Here is a 16,026-nt window from a genome sequence, read left to right on the forward strand (position 1 = left end):
AGCCATGTGGAACTGTGAGTCCATTTAACCTTTTTCTTTTCCTTTTTTTTTTCTGTAAATTATCCAGTCTCATGTATGTCTTTATCAGCAGTGTGAAAATGGACTAATACACAGCCCCACCCCTAGCACAGTGTTTGGGGCAGAAGAGGCCAGAGGGGTTCAGAGCCAGTTTCACCTGGGCATCATGACAGTCTTATAAAGACAGTGATCAGTACTCCCATCTCACAGAGAAGAAATGGCCGAGACTCAGAGAGGGTAAGTGATCTGCCTGAGGTCACACAGCTGGGACTGCTAGTATGCAGCAGTTGAGACCTTTAACACTAGCTTCTGGGTCCACGGTCTGGGCTTGTTTCTCACTGTGTGACAGACATGGAAGCATTTTTCCTCATTTCAGTGAAAAGTTCACCCTGGCCTGTGGCTGGTCAACCACCTTCATCCCTGGAGCAGCTTAGAGCCTGCTGTGACTCATGCTCCTCTACTGACAGGCTGCCCAGCCTGCTGGGCCATCTGCTGGGCAGAGCCTAAGGAGCCCTGTGTGGCCAACGCTGCAGGGGACACTTGAGTCCTCCAGGGCCTCGTTCCTTTCCCCTAAGGGCTAATGATGTAAGTTGAGAAGGCAGGAGCTAAGAGCACACCCAGAACAGTGACGGCAGCAAGAGCAGACACCAGCTGGGAACTGTGTGCCATGCTCTGTTTTAAGTGCCCTATGCCAACTCACTTAGGCCTCCAGCAACTCCCCAACACAGCTGCCATCATAATTCGGATTTTTCAGATGGGGAAACAGAGGTGCAGAAGTGCTAAGCAAAGATAACATGGCAGAGCTGGGATTAAATCCCAGGGAAGCCACCTCCAGTCTGCTCTGAACACAGCATTCCACCATTTCGCTGGGTCACAGTGATATAAGAGCATGTCCACTGGAGAGGTGGATGGACACCCTTGTTTACTGAATACCTGTTGTGTAACATAGGTTTCTACATTCATGACTGCATTGAACACAGCCACCCCAGGACACCAAAGATGTGCCACGAGCCCAGAAACCTTCTCAATATTTAGCCACCTTCTCCTGGGAAGCAGACCACACTAGTACTATTAGTACTATTACTAATAGCAACAAAATACGAACAGCTAACACGAGAGCTTACTCTGTGCCAGGCACTATTGCGAGACATTTAAGGGGATTAAGACTCATTTAATACTCCCTAACATTGTTGGGAGGCTATTATTGTTATTCTCATTTCCACTTAACAGATAAGAAACTGAGGCACAGAAAGGTTAAGCTATGTGCTCAAGGAGGCCCAGCTAGTAAGTTGGCAGAGCTGGGATTCAAATCAGGCAGTTTGGCTCCAGGGCCTCCGCACCTGACCCCTGGGCCATGCTGCCTCTCAGACACTGCCCCATCTTCCTGCCCTTCCTGGGCAACTTTGTGTGGAACCCTGCCTGGTCTCCCCAACTCCCCTTTGCTCCCCAACCCAAGGAAAATCATAATGTGATGAAGCCACATCCTAATGTGATGAAGCTGCTGTTGGGCTGTGCTGCTGATGGAGGTGTAACAAGGCCAGGATGATTCTTGGCGGGCCACTGAAATCTGGATGAAGGGTCAGGTCTGGAACAGTTTTGCACTGTAACTGGCCCATCAGAAACAAGGCCAGCAGGAAAAGCCTGCTAGGATGAAGAGCAGAAAGGCGGAAGGCGGCTCCTGATTCCTCTGCTGTGTGTGTGTGTGTGTGTGTGTGTGTGTGTGTGTGTGTGTGTGTGTGTGTGTGTTGGCAGTAGGATGAGTTGGGGTGACATAAGGAGAGCCAGAGCCAGCTAACTCAAAACAGCCCTGGCTGGCAAGGTCAAGTTTGCCTTTTCTAATAACAATAATAACCAGTATTTGCCTAGCACTTACTTGTGCTGGCAAGTTTACACGCATTATCTCATTTAATCTCCTGACAACCCTCTGAGGAAGTTATTCCCATTTAGAGAAGGAGGAAGCTAAACAGTTTGAACTTTCCCTTGGGGGAATGATGGGGCTGAGATCAGATCAGGTCCACTGGGTCCCAGAGCCCACACTTCTTAAAAGCAAGACCACTTCTGCCTCCAGGTAGCCAACAGACAAATTGCATGAGAAAGCCACGTCAAATGGGCACTCTAGTGAAAGATATAGAATTCATCTCTGACCTGTGTCCCCCTGTCCACCTCATCATCCAACCCTACAAAACCATCTACTGATCCTCCAAGCTATATCTGGGGAGCCTGGATTTCCTGCTTCACTCCTGCTCACAACTCATCACTCTGGCTAGTAGATTCTACCTTCTGAACACCCTCTGCCTTCCAACTCCACATGCAGTGTTAGCTTAGGCCTCTCCATTTCTGGTCGGGATGGACTCAGCAGCCTCCAGTCAGGCTCTCTGCCCCAAATTTTGCTCCCTGAAAGTGCATTCTCAGCACCACACTATCTCTAGTGCTCCAACTAAAACATGACTCTGGCTGTGTCACCTGCCCACTGAGATGTTTCAAGTACTGACTATGGTCTACGAGAGACAGTGCAAGCTCCTTAGCTGGGCTCCCAAACCAGGCTGCTGTCACATTGTTGTCCTTCTACCCACACAGCCTCTGACGCTGCCCACATTCTTAAAAACTTGCCCAGGTAGGAAAACACTGCAGAATCAGCCGGGCCCTGAACGGGCAGATGGCACTTCCCTAGAAGGATAATTAAAGACCTTATTTATCAAGGGACTAATTGTAAAGAGGCAAGAGGGTATGGGGGATCACAAGGGAATGTGCAAGAACCCAGAGCTAATAGCAGCCAAGAGCCGAGGTGTTATGTCTGCCTCACCCCCAGGAGAGAGAAGCATGTAGGCCAATGCTGCTTGTAGTGTGGCTCAGAGATGGATGCCGGCCCATGGACCGTTTGTTCCTGTTCCATGATCAGACACTACAGAAGTCAAGAGTAAGAATTAAGGCTTTACAGCAATTTGGCATTGATTGTCACATTCAAGTGCGTGATGATTATTTCTGATAACTTAGTTCTAGTCTTACAAAAGGACTGGCCTGCAACAGAGTGGGGAAAATCGAAGCTGCTCCTTCACAATGAATAGCTTTAGGAGCCCTGGGCTAGTGCAGGCTTTCTCAGCCTCGCCACTGTTGACACTCTGGCTGACTATGTCTTGGCTGTGTGGGGCTGTCGTCTGCATCATCGTAGGAGGACAATCCCAGGACACCCCTGGGCTCCACCCACCAGATGCCAGAACACACCCACAGTGTGACAAGCTAAAATGTCTCCAAGCATTGCCCAATGTCCTCTGGGGGCAAAGTCACCCTCCACTGAGGCACATTGGTTTAGAGAATTTGGTTGAGAAACAGCAGCTGCCAGAGGCAACCTTACAGGGTGGGCACCAGACAAAGAAGTAGCCGGACCTCACTCTTCTCTGCCGCCAACCTTCTGCTGCTGTTCTGCATGGCTGAACCAAACCGAAAGCCAGAGTTCACGGGCACATGCAGGTCAGGCTTCCAGAGTGCAGGGCAAGGCGGAGGAGAGGAGAGTGGATCCCGAGGGACAATAGACAATAAATGGCTCAACCATCAGGTCAGTCATGGGCCTCTCGGTGAAAAACACGTCCCTGAAATCCTGAGAGATTTCTTCCGATCATGTAAACTACCAACATCTCTGTTAGCAGAAAACATGAATTGCTATTTTAAGTTAAGCTGCTCCAATGCATTAAATTTAATTAAGCTCACACACTCTAAAAGACAATTGGAAACTGCAACCCCAAGCACTTGCCCAGGAAACACAAAACAAGCCTAAGTGGCTGCCTCTGGATTGTTGTTCTTTTTCTTTCTTTTTCTGTTGATATTATTTTGGCATTGTTCATTCAGCTTAACACTAGCACACAAATCTACAGCTGATACCAGAGGTCTACAAAATCACAGGCACATACTGTGATTCTACTGCGGGCTCTCGAATCTGTTCTCCACCTTTCACCTGCTTGCCTCTGCCTGTGGGGAACTACATTTCCCAGGCTCCCTTGCCTGTTCCCAGGTTTCTGAGCCCTCAGGCTGCCAGGTGGAGTTGGCCAGTGGAGGCACTGGAGAGAGACTGGAGGAGCGGAAAAGGAGAGAAGCCAGGTATCTCTTCTATTTTTTCATCTCCAAGTGGTTTCACCCTGTCAGACTCTGAATCTCCTCTGATTCCAGCTGCCAGGGTTCCAGCTCCTGCTAGACACATTAGGATCTTAATCACTGGTCATGCCATCTCCTCCTGTGTCCTTCCAGCCTTGGATGGGGATGGGTGGGTGGCAGTGGCTCCCAGCTGTTGCTAATCTCTATGGCGCCTCACTGTCCTGCCCCCCCACCCACTGCTCCCATGCTCACTGCCCCCACCTGTTGTTGACCTCTGAGCAGCTCCATCACCCCTGCAATCCAAACCCTGTACTGAATTCTCTCTCTCTCTCTTTTTTTTTTTCGAGACAGAGTCTCACTCTGTAGCCCAAGCTGAAGTACAGTGGTGCGATCTCTCGGCTTACTGCAAATTCCGCCTCGGGGGGTCAAGTGATTCTTGTGCTTCAGCCTCCCGAGTAGCTGGGACTACAGGCGCATGCCACCAAGGCTGGCTAATTTTTTGTATTTGAGTAGACACGGGGTTTCACCATGTTGCCCAGGGTGGTCTCGAACTTCTGAGCTCAGGCAGTCCGCCCGCCTTGGCCTCCCAAAGTGCTGGGATTACAGGCGTGAGCCACGGTGCCCGGCCTGAATTCCCTTTTTCAAAAGACCTAAAATGTTCTTTTATTTCTGACTGAATCCTGAATGACACAAGGAGATAACCTTTACATTGTTGAGAACATTCTATTTATTAACTTATATCCCTGCACTTTGGGAAAAGATGATTATCACTTCATGTCAGCCGCAGCACACCTTGGCTGTATCTAATGAAACTCCAGCTTTAGGAAATAAGTTACCAGCCTCTCGGAATCACTCATCACTCCCCCAGTAAGCCAACTTGATCCCATTGCACACAGTGGTCCCTCTTCCTTAGCATCATATCTTTCTCCACCGGGTGACCTCATCTTTTAAGGCCTGACTCATAAATTACCTCTGACCTCACCGGAGCTCTCTCTTCTCTCTCTCCTCCCACAACCCCTCTTACAGTCCCCTGTTAAAGCCCTGGGGGTGGTTCATGTACACCTTTCCCTTGAGGACTGGAACTGTGTCTTATTCCTCTTTGTATTTCTACTGCCGATCATGATGTCTGGCCTAGAGTCAGTGCTGAGTAAATATTTGCCCTATGGTTAGGCAGTGAGGGCAAGATTGCTTGGCAAAATGTTAGGGCCTAAATGTATGTGAGGGATTCTTATCTAATATTCAAGGGCTAGTTAATGGTGACTCTCAGACACTGGCTGGTTCTGAGGACATATTTCTGGAGAGGCATTTTTCCTTTTTTTTTTTTTTTTTTTTGAGACAGAGTCTTAATCTGTCACCCAGACTGGAGTGCAATGGCATGATCTTGGATCACTGCAACTTCCACCTCCCAGGCTCAAGCAATTCTCCCGCCTCAGCCTCCCGAGTAGCTGAGATTACAGGCATGCACCACCATACCTGGCTAATTTTTGTATTTTTAGTAGAGATGGGGTTTTGCCATGTTGGCCAGGCTGGTCTCGAACTCCTGACCTCAAGTCATCTACCCGCCTTGGCCTCCTAAAGTGCCGGGATTACAGGCGTGAGCCACCACACCCAGCCTGGAGAGGTATTTTTCTATATCCTTGAAGCTTACTGCAAGGGCTCCTGAAAACCTTTCATGGATGTGCATATACATATGTGTTTGGGGTATGTGATTGTGTGTATATGCCTGTGTGTGAGAAGATGTGTGTCTAAGAAGTATCATTTGTCAGCTGAATGTATGGGTATTTGTGAGGGTGTGCCAGAGTGTAGGAGTTTACATGTATGTGGCAATAAGGGGTCCTGGTCCCAGGCAATGTTAGTCATTGTTCTGCCCCTTTTTCAACCAACCCCCTAACCCCACTTCCCCCAGAGGCTCCCACGTCCTCTGAAACTTCTGAGGTGACTTCCTGTGTGACCTCTCTCTATTGGCTGAGCCTCCTCTTTTCTAATGGAACAGAGTTTACCCCCCAGAAAAGGCATTTGGGCCTCAGGAATAGGAATGGGAATGGAGTGGGATTTTCCACCTGGGCCTTGGCCTCCAGGAAGAGCCTGTGGGCTGACTACCAAACCCCACTCTCCCCCTCTCTTGTGGCTTCCAGTCTAGGCTACACTCTCCAGGCTCCCTTGCAGCTAGTATGCCCATGTGACCCTTTCTGGCTAAGGGGACGTGGAGGATGTCATCTGTGCCAGATGATCTGTGCCATCTCTGGGCCAGGCCTTCAGTAGCTCGGATGCCTTCCCCACACTCCCCTTTCCTTCTGCCAGCTGGACCCTTGGGCGGGATGACAAGGCCTGGAGGGAGGTACATACCAGGTACCTAAGTCTCCCATGAGGAAGGTCTCCTGATAACCTGGCACACCGCTCTGGACTGTTAGGAAAGTGAGAAATCAAATTTGATTCTGCTTGAGCCTTTACATTATGGCAATTATTTGCAAGAGCAGTTGCCTCCCCTGACTAACAGACACCCACAGGTAAGATGAAGTGAGCCTGAAGAATTTGCTATTTACTAGGTATGCATGTGAGAGACAGGGTGAATGTGTGTTTGTGTAAGAGGAAGACATTGGTGCTGGTGTCTATACAAGAAATCCTTGCCTTCCTGGAGTTGTCAACAAATACCATCTCTTGTATCTGCATAATTCCTCCAGCCTCCAGCTTCCCCTCTGCTCCCCTAGCACCATGCCTTTCTAGGTGCTCTGTCCTCTCCTCCTTCCATCAGTGATGCACCATGGCTGCCTGTTGAGCCTCAGCACTAATTTGGAAGGGCCACATCAGGCTTCCCCTACTCCACCCCTGGCTCTCTGTGTCCTCATTACTGGCTCTTCACAGAACCACTGGCTTGCCACCCTCTCTAGTTAACCTTGAGATCTCAGACTACATGACATGGCCTCATTAAACCAAGCCAAGCAGCCCTTACTCCCAGATTCTCTCTCTTCTTGCGAGCCCCAAAGGGACCCGTTTGCTTTCATGCATGAGATGCAAGGGAGTAGAGGAGATGAGTGTTGTTCCATCCTGCGTACAATTTATTGAGTACTTGCTATGTGCCAGGAACTTGACAGGCAGAGTCTCTTTAATTCTGCATGCTGACTGTATGAGGTACGAATAATTATCCCCATATCACAGATGAAGAAACTAAGGCTCGGGCAGATAGAACCCCTGCTCAAGCTCACACAGCTGGAAAGTGGCTGAGCCAGGTCTGCCAGGCCACAGAGCACGATCTTCCCTATGCTGTATTACACTGAATTGAATTGAGCAGAATCAGGATTTAGCAGGAGGGAAGTCTTGGAGTCGGGCCAACTGTTTGCCAGCAATTTAAAAAGAAAAAAATAACATGCATTACTTTACAATGATAGCTAACATTTATTGAGCACTTACTCTGTCAAACACTGTTCTGAATATTTTCCATGTATTAGTTAATTTAACCTTGGGGAATCCTGTGAGGGAGGTACTAGTCTTATTATCATTGTGGATGAGAAAATCGAGGCTCCAAGACATTAAGTGACTTGACTAAGCTCTCACAGAGAGAAGGATTGTGCTCAGCCAAGATTGAACCCAGCACTTTCACATTTCCTCAATTCACGTTCATGATAACCCTGGGAAGTACATCTAACAATTGTGCTACCTGTTTTAGAGGCAGCGGTTAACTGAACTGCCCTGGGCTCACATCGCTAATTAGGGCCGGAAATGGGACTCCAGTGAATGAGGAGGGCAATCCCTCTACTTCGGGACACATGCTCCTGGGAGGTCTGAGGGAAGTGAGGGAACCACGTGGATATCCGTGGGCAGAGTTTCCAGGCAGGAAGGAGGTGCCAGTGCAAAGGCCTTGAGGTAGAAACAGTGAGGAGGACAGTGAGGCTGGAACAGAGAGATGGAAAGGGAGTGTAGTAGGAAATGAAGTCACCAAGGTAGTAGATAGGAGCCAGGTTCTTGCAGGTATGTTCACTCTTGTGTTCCAACTCTGAGATTGGCTGCTGGGTGCTAATGTTAAGGATTCTGAGGCTGTGTTTAAACTCAGAGGGACAGAGTCCTCTGGAGCCTGTCTCATATTTGCTGTTTCTGGCCCAGAGATCAGAGTAGTTAGAATGACCAGAATTACCAGTACAAGCTGTAGACCGTACTGGTGACTAGTGCCAAATGCTGGCCTTCCCTAAGCACCAGGCCCTGAGTGATAATGGGGGAAGGCACACGTCTGCTCTTTAGAGTCGGACGATCATGGAGCTGGTATGACTCAGTGAGGGCTCCCAGGATCAGAAGCCTCTGATCTTCCAGTTGGGGTCAGGGACCAGAGGCCTCGGGTTGGGGGCCGGTCTCTGTCCCTGCTCTTCTGCCCTTGTGGCTCCTGAGAATATGGAGCTTCCACAAATGCCCTGAGGCACCCCTGCCTTACTGGCAGTTACTTTAGCCTCTCAGTGAGTGAAGGGGCCACTTTCCTTTCAATATGCTTGAGGCTCTGAGTCAGAGCACCCCAATCATTGCCTCAACCCTCAAGTATACCCAGACATCCACTTCCACAGCCCCTGAGACAGCAGGCAGGGTTGGCATCAGCCCCTGTTGAGTTGGCCTCTGGGTCTGGGTGTCCTTCCTTGCTCCCATCCCCCAGCCTCTTCTCTGCAAGTGGTCAGAGGCATCCTGTAAAAACCCAGGTCACATCCTGTCTTTCTCTGCTCAACCCTGCTCCTGTCCCCAGTGAAGCCCACCTCATGTAGTCAGAGTCCTCACATGGCTCACAGGCCCCAGGCGATCTGCCCCTCACCTCTTGGGTTTTGTCTCCTTCTACTCCCCATTCTTACTCTACGTCCTGGGCTCCCTGCTGCTTCTCAAATCTGCCAAGGGGGCTCCTGCCTCAGGACTTTTGCACTGGCTGTTCCCTCTGCCTGGATGCTCTTCCTCCAGCTATTTATATGCTAGCTGCTTTGCCTCTTTCAGGTCCCTTTTCCAATGTCACGTTCTCAGCGAGGCCATCCCAGATCACCTTTTCAACACTGGGGGCTTCCCCATGGTTGTTACTCCACTCCATTTTTCCCCAATGCACTTTTATTGCCCAACAGACACTATCGTTGATTTATTATGATTACTGTTAATTGTCTTTCTCTCTCTCTGTGTACTAGAATGTCAGCTCCCTGAGGTCAGAGTTTGTTTAAGTTGTTTTTTTTTTTTTTTGCCTGTTTTGTTCACTGATATTTTCCCAACACCTAGACTGATACTTGGCACAGGATAGGCCCTTGAAAACATTGGTTGAACTTGTAAATGAAATGAATGTTCTACACTGCACTGCCCAATATAGTAGCTGCATGTGGTCATTTAAATTTAACTTCAAGTTAATAATAATTGATTAGAATTAAAAATTTAGTTTCTGAGTCATAACACCCAGATTTCAAGTGCTCAGTAGTCACACGTGGCTAGTGGCTACTGGATTGGACGGTGCCACTGTATGACATTTCCATCAACACAGGCAGTGCTATTGGATGGTGCTGTTCTAGAACATGCTATGCAGCCCTATCCATGTACCCAGCAAGTGGTATTAACACTGTCATTTTCTATGTGAGCCCTGATGCACCAAACAGGTGGGCCAGTCCAGGTGATGTTGCCCAGCTCTGGGGCAGTTCACACCAAGGGATGAATTTGTCTTGGAGGCTTTGATCCAGACCTCTGTGCAGCTCCCCGTTCTCTCTGAGGCTCTGGACAACTTCATCCCTTCTTTATGACTCTTCCAGTTCTCCATGGTTCCTAAGACCTCTGGGTTCGGCATGCCCTCTCTGGGATTCTCTCAGGCCTAGCTCAAGCTTATATGCCCCCTGGAGTGTTCTCTCTGCCTCCCATACTCAGCCTGTGCCCCAGCCCCTTCCCAAGGCTTGGCCCCACTGGCAAAGCTGCCTCGCCTTCCCCACAGTCCTCAGATAGGGCCAGCCCTTAGCCAGCCTGTGTCTTTGGGCCTCCTCTAGTCCTTCGTTTCGATATTCTGGTTCCTGCTTTTCTGCTTTTCGTGTTCAAGCTACCCATTACACATCTGACACATTTCTATTAAGAAAAATCCCTCATAGATCCAATAACAATGATAGATGTCGTCGGAATACCTGCCATTAGCAAGAGAAGCTGAAGAGGCAGCAGGGAACAGTGGATATGCACAGAGGCTCTGGAGCCAGACTGTGGGGTTCCAGTACTGATTTTGCACATACCATCTGTAATACCGTATCTTGGGCAAGTTTCTTAATCTCTCTGTGTTTGTTTCCTAGAAATATCCCCTTTCTGTAAAATGGGGCATTCATAATCTCTGCCTTATAGGGTTGTTATGAGGACTCAAGAAGTCATGATTCATAAAGTACCTAAGTCAGTGCCTGGCCAGAGTAAGCCCCGCATGAGGGTCTGTTACATAAAGGAGTGGGCCATGCTTAACCCACGTAACCCCAAGGAAATGCCTCTCTGATGGTGGAAATCCAGGCCTCAGGGATTTGTGGATGGCAAACCTCACACAAACTAGGAACTGGGAGATTCGGGCAGTGCCTGACCCTGGCTGGGCTGGCAGGGAGGCATCTTGGCTTCAACACTTGCAGCAGGATGGGTCCCCCCCCAACCCCCCATGAGAGTCTTGTTCAGAATTCACATGGAGGAAGCGTCAGTAAAGGCCTGGCTGAGCCATGGCAGCGATGACAGGAAATTAGGCCAAAGAGAGCTGAGCCCCAGCAGGCTGCCTCTGTGCTCATCTCCCCAGCGTTAGGCCTTACCTGGTGACAGGTGAGGATCACTCGTTGGGAGGCCCTGTGTTTGCTCCCTGACTTGGGAGACATGGCGGATGCAGCTGCCAGGCAAGGACTTGGGAAAGTCTCAGCCCAAGTGTTTGGTGGAGGCAACACAGGTCAGGAAGGGAGCTTTGCCCTGCTCCGTGGAGCTCCTTCACGGAGGGGATAAAGCCAGGAGGTGGGAATCCAGGCACTGGCACTGCACCAATGGGGTTCAAGCCCCGGTGCTGTCACTGACCAGCAGTGTGACTTTGGGCAAGCCACATAATCACCCTGTAAGAGGGAGCAGATGATAGAGCCCCGTCACAGGCTTGCTATGAGGATGAAACGAGCGAATCTCTGCGATTTGAACAGTGCCTTGTCCCTAGTGAGTACTGAATTTGTGCTAGTGTTTGTGACTGAGGACAGAGAAGTGAATCCAGGCCTGAGGCTGGATACTGGCTCCTGGATCACGTGCACAGCCAGCTCTGCAGGTCAGCCATCTGAGGTCTGGCAGTCTGTCTTGGTGCAGGCCACTGGGGCCAGCCTGCCCGCGGATCCAGGCACTTCTCTTGCTGACTAACTAAGGTGTCTGCTGGCTCTTCCCAGTTCTCCTCTGCCCTCACCATGCACAGATCCTAGGAACTCCGGGTTGAGAAGGGCCCTGAGAGCCACCCTGCCCATCAGCGCCTCCATAGCAGGCCCACCTGGCTGTCAGCACCCTCTGCTCACACACTTCCAGGACATGCCAGGCAGTCATCCTAGCTCTGGACAACTGAGTGACTCATGGGGGCCATGGTCTGACAGACTGCGACTTCCTCCCACCAGCTCAATGCAACCCCACGGCTGCCCAGAACAAGCCTGTTTCTTTCTTTTCGACATGTTGATGCTTCCCGTATTGTGAGGCCACTCTCTCATCCCACCTGGACTTTTCACTTCTCCAGAATTCACATTTCCATTTCTTCCGACCATTTCCTCACAGCACAGTTTCTAGTTTGCTGGCGGGCTGCCCCATCTGACCACACCTGATCACATGTCAGTTTGTCTCGGGCCCTTCTCTTTGGGGGTTCTGAGTAGTCAGATCCTACGTTGTCCCAATCAGACATCACACTTCTTGTGGACACCACCCCCCTCCCTGAAAGTACACTGGATTCTCTAGAAGCCACATCCCATTGGTGGTCACACTGAGCAGACTGTCAATGGAGAGGCCCTGTGCTTTCCCAGGACTGCTGTTAAGCCACATGGCTTAAACAATGTCCCCACCACTGCAGGCTCAGCCAACCCAGGCAAGCTCTTGAGCCCACGTAAGGCCTGCCAGTCTCTCTCTCATTCTGTGTATGTGTGTGTGTCCTCATTCAGGTCTCCACAGATATAGAAGTCTTCTCTGTATTTAATTGTCCTTAGCTTCCAGCCCCCAGGGACTGGGTTGGCATATCTTAGAGGAAAGAGTGTAGGCTTTGGACTCAGACAGAAATCTCTCTTTGAAGGCTAGTTCTGCCCCCGACCAGATGTGTGACTCTAGACCATGTGACTTTCCTCTCTCTGAACCTCTGTCTCCTCACATGTGAAATGGGAGAGTAACACCAGCCTTCTGTGGTGAGTGTGAGAAATCAAGTACGATAGGAATAAACATGTCTGCTCCCTTCCTGGGCCATTTGGTACCACAACGACAGTGACTACAATGATGCTACTTGTCATTTATCTCCTGGAGGAGCTGAGAAGAGCTTGTTCAACAACTCATCACTTACAGAAAAAATGCAGAAGGTGTCAGATCAATTATACCTTGTTATAAACACAGACGTGAGCAAAATGAAGATTCCCCACCAGTCACGTGCCCAAGTCACGCTAGAACAGCCAGCAGATGCCAAGTAAACATCACCTAATGATGAACCTGATCGGACCATTCACCCCAGTTGGCAGATCCATAATTTCATGGGGGCATCACCCGGAGCAAAGCCAGTACCAGCCTCCTTGAAAATGCTATCGTATGCTCTCTTTGGCAGCACTTCCACTAAAACTGGAACCATGCAGAGGTCCGCATGGCCCCTGCAGAAAGAAGACAGCAAATTTGTGAAGTGTTTTATATGAAATTCTGGTACATGCTACAACTTGCGCGAGTCTTGTGTGATTCCACTTATATAAAAGACCTCAAGTAGTCAAATTCATAGAGACAGAAAGTAGCAGGGTGGTTGCTGGGTGCTGGGGGGAGTGAGGAGTAGGGAATTCTTATTTAATGAGTACAGAGTTTTAGTTTGGGATGATGAAAAAGTTCTAAGATGGATGGTGATGGTGACTACACAACAATATGATGTATTTAGTGCCAGTGAACTGTCCACTCGGATGTGGTTAAAATGGTAAATGTTATGTATATTTTACAATAAAAAATGGCAAAAAATATTGCAAAGCCAATTCTACCAGGTCAGCAGGAAGAGGAGAGGTTGTTGGAAATAGATGAGTCACTTCAGGGAGGCTGATGAACATCTGGGTGGCAGTCACCCTCGGGAGGGGCTTCTTGGTTCTGTTGTCAGTGGGCTTGGGTGGCCCTGTTAGATCTGGGGAAGGAGACAGCATTTGGGGAGGGCTAGAAAGAACCCCTGGCCGTCTGATGCTATTCTACATGTGCCCCAATGGGTGAAGAGTAGGGCAACTCCAGAGCAGAAGTTGGCAGGAATCAAATGCCTGGGAAGAGGTTGATCCAGCATGGTGGTTCACAGCAGCTGGGCCTGGGTTCAAATCCTGCTCTGGCACTGACTCGCTGGGTGACCCTAGGCAGATTACCTACCCTCTGCCTCAGTTAAATAGGAACACTAGTACCTACTGTGTAGGAATACAGTCAGGACTAAATGAGGTAAAGTGTGTTAAATGCTAGGGGTGCCTGGCAACAAATGAAGGAATGGTAACACTGGGTTTTGTTTCAATGCCAATGGTGAAGTCAACAGTAACCCTGTGTCTTAGTTTCTTTGTGTTGCTTAACAGGATACCACAGAATAATTTATATTTTCAAAAAACAACAATAAAATTTTCTCATAGAACTGCAGGCTGGAAGCCCAAGATTAAGGTGCCAGCATTTGGTCTGATGAGAGCCTTCTTTCTGTATCCTCACATGGCAGCAGTGGGAGGGCAAGAGAGAGACAGAGAGCCCCCTTGGCAGCCACAAGCCCTCATGACTTTATCACCCCTTACAGGCTCCACTTCTTCATCCTATCATCGGGGATTAGGTTTTAACCTATGAATCTCGAAGAGGACACAAGCATTCAAACCATTGCACCCTTAATAAAGCAAATCTGGGTAAATGAAGCCCTCAGTCATTTCATGGAAGGGCATTGGGGCCCCACCTTTTCCTTCAATTATAACCATCTCCCTCTGTCAGATCAGAAGCTGTATCATAAGAAAGAACCTGTATCGACCCCCAGGGTGAATTTGTGCTCTAGTGAAGAAGGTTTACCGACTGTGCCATGCCTGGTGAGTCACTTCCCATGTTTGAGCCTCACCTTCACAGTTTTCTCACTTGCAAAATGGGTTCATAACAGCAATCACATGGTGTCTTTGTGAAAATTAAGTACTGTGATATTTGTTCAGTACAGAGTATGCTGCTGAGAGTATGTTTATGCAATAAAAAGCAGCCATGATGATGTTTGCGTTTGGTATTTGAAGATCAGTTTCAAATGTTGGCCCCACCATCTGCTAGCTGAGCAATCTTGAACAAGGAGATTTTGCTTCTCTGAATCTCAGCCTCCTCATCTGTCAAACGGGAATGAGAACACTACCACCTCCCCCAAAGGACCGTCTGGAAAACCTAAGATGCACATCTACTTGGACGCAGTATGTAAGTGGTGAAGCATTTATAAATGTGAGGTGTCCATTTTTTATAATGGGGACAGCCAGCACTCGTGCATGAATGAGTGACCGAGAAACTTACTGACACTTCCTTGGGGGCTGCTCCAAGCTGCATGCCTGGAGGCAGACCCCCTGGTGACAGACTTGCTGGGCATCCGGCTGCTGAGTTGCTGCATCATCCTGCCCGCTGCCTCACCCCACCCCACGGAGAGTTACCCTTTCCACCCAGCGTTCAGGAGGAGCCCACTCAGCACTTCGCTGGGCTGTGTTTCTGCTGATTCTCCCTGGATGCCTCTGTCTCTAACAAGCAGTCTGGTCAGGAAGGAATTAATTAAGGGTGGGGAGAGTGATGACCTCTAGCGGGAGGTCTCAGGTGGGCAGCTGGGAAGCCCCACTCTGTCCAGCCAAGTGGAAGGTCCTGATGCACTCCCGACCCTGGAGTCAGCAGGAGGGAGGGTGGGGGAGCAGAGCCATCGCCACCCACCAGCCATCCTCATGTCCAGGCTGGAGGACAAGGCTCTAACTCCCACTCTGTCATGACTTGTTCAGCCTTGGGCAATTCACTTTCTTTCTCTGTGCTTTTAACATTCTGGAATTTCACAAGAACATCACTGGAAGAGGGGTAATGGGAGCGCGGGGGAGGCAGGAGGAAGGGGATGGGATACTGGGGCTGTGGAAGTAGGGGCAGCAGCAGGTCCCTGATCCCGAAAGCACACAGGAGTTAGCATCAAAGTGACCTGGGCTCTGGGCTCAAATCCCATCTCCACAATTTATTAACTATATCTTTACTCCCTTACTTAACTTTCCGTAGCTTTCGTCTTCTTATTTGTAAAAGCAGTTTGCAAACCCAATTTACAGAGTTATATGAGGATCAGAAGTAATGTACGCCAAGCACTGGCATACAATATATACTCAAGAAATCATTTATATATATAGTGAATGCTCACATGCTTTATTATTGTCTATCTTCTGTCTATTTATCTTTCTATCATCTCTTAGAGACTAACACCATCCATTCCACCCACCTCACAGCAGGATCCCTCCTGGTGGCAGAAGATGAGCCACCTGAGGGCACGGGTAGTTGTAGGGGTTCGGGTCTCTGCCAGATGGGCAGAGTAGCCTTCCTATGGGATTTGTTCATTAGCTAGGAGCTTTAAGGTGGGGCTGGCCTGGCCTAGAGGTGCACCATCCTGATTTTGCCTGGGAATTACTAAAAGCAGCAGTGTAATTATCCTCCTTCCTCTGTCCTGCCCCAAGTCTGGGAGCAGCCAGGACCTATGGGGACAATGAACACAGAACAGAGCCACTAATTGCACACCAGGGTCCCTGGAGGATG

The 16,026-nt window shown here is 49.4% G+C and overlaps 1 protein-coding gene and 1 long non-coding RNA gene across 2 annotated transcripts in view; one reads left to right on the forward strand and one right to left on the reverse strand.

Moving 5' to 3' along the window:
* LRFN2 (leucine rich repeat and fibronectin type III domain containing 2) overlaps positions 1-16,026 on the reverse strand; it is a 390,172-nt gene that overhangs the window by 3,311 nt on the left and 370,835 nt on the right. The window lies entirely within an intron of this gene.
* On the forward strand, positions 143-14,959 carry LOC134735706 (uncharacterized). Its single transcript, XR_010119088.1, has 4 exons — positions 143-255; positions 14,039-14,141; positions 14,224-14,315; positions 14,508-14,959. It is a non-coding gene; the product is annotated as an uncharacterized lncRNA (long non-coding RNA).

This window comes from Symphalangus syndactylus, chromosome 23 (assembly GCF_028878055.3).
Source record: "Symphalangus syndactylus isolate Jambi chromosome 23, NHGRI_mSymSyn1-v2.1_pri, whole genome shotgun sequence".
NCBI lineage: Eukaryota > Metazoa > Chordata > Mammalia > Primates > Hylobatidae > Symphalangus > Symphalangus syndactylus.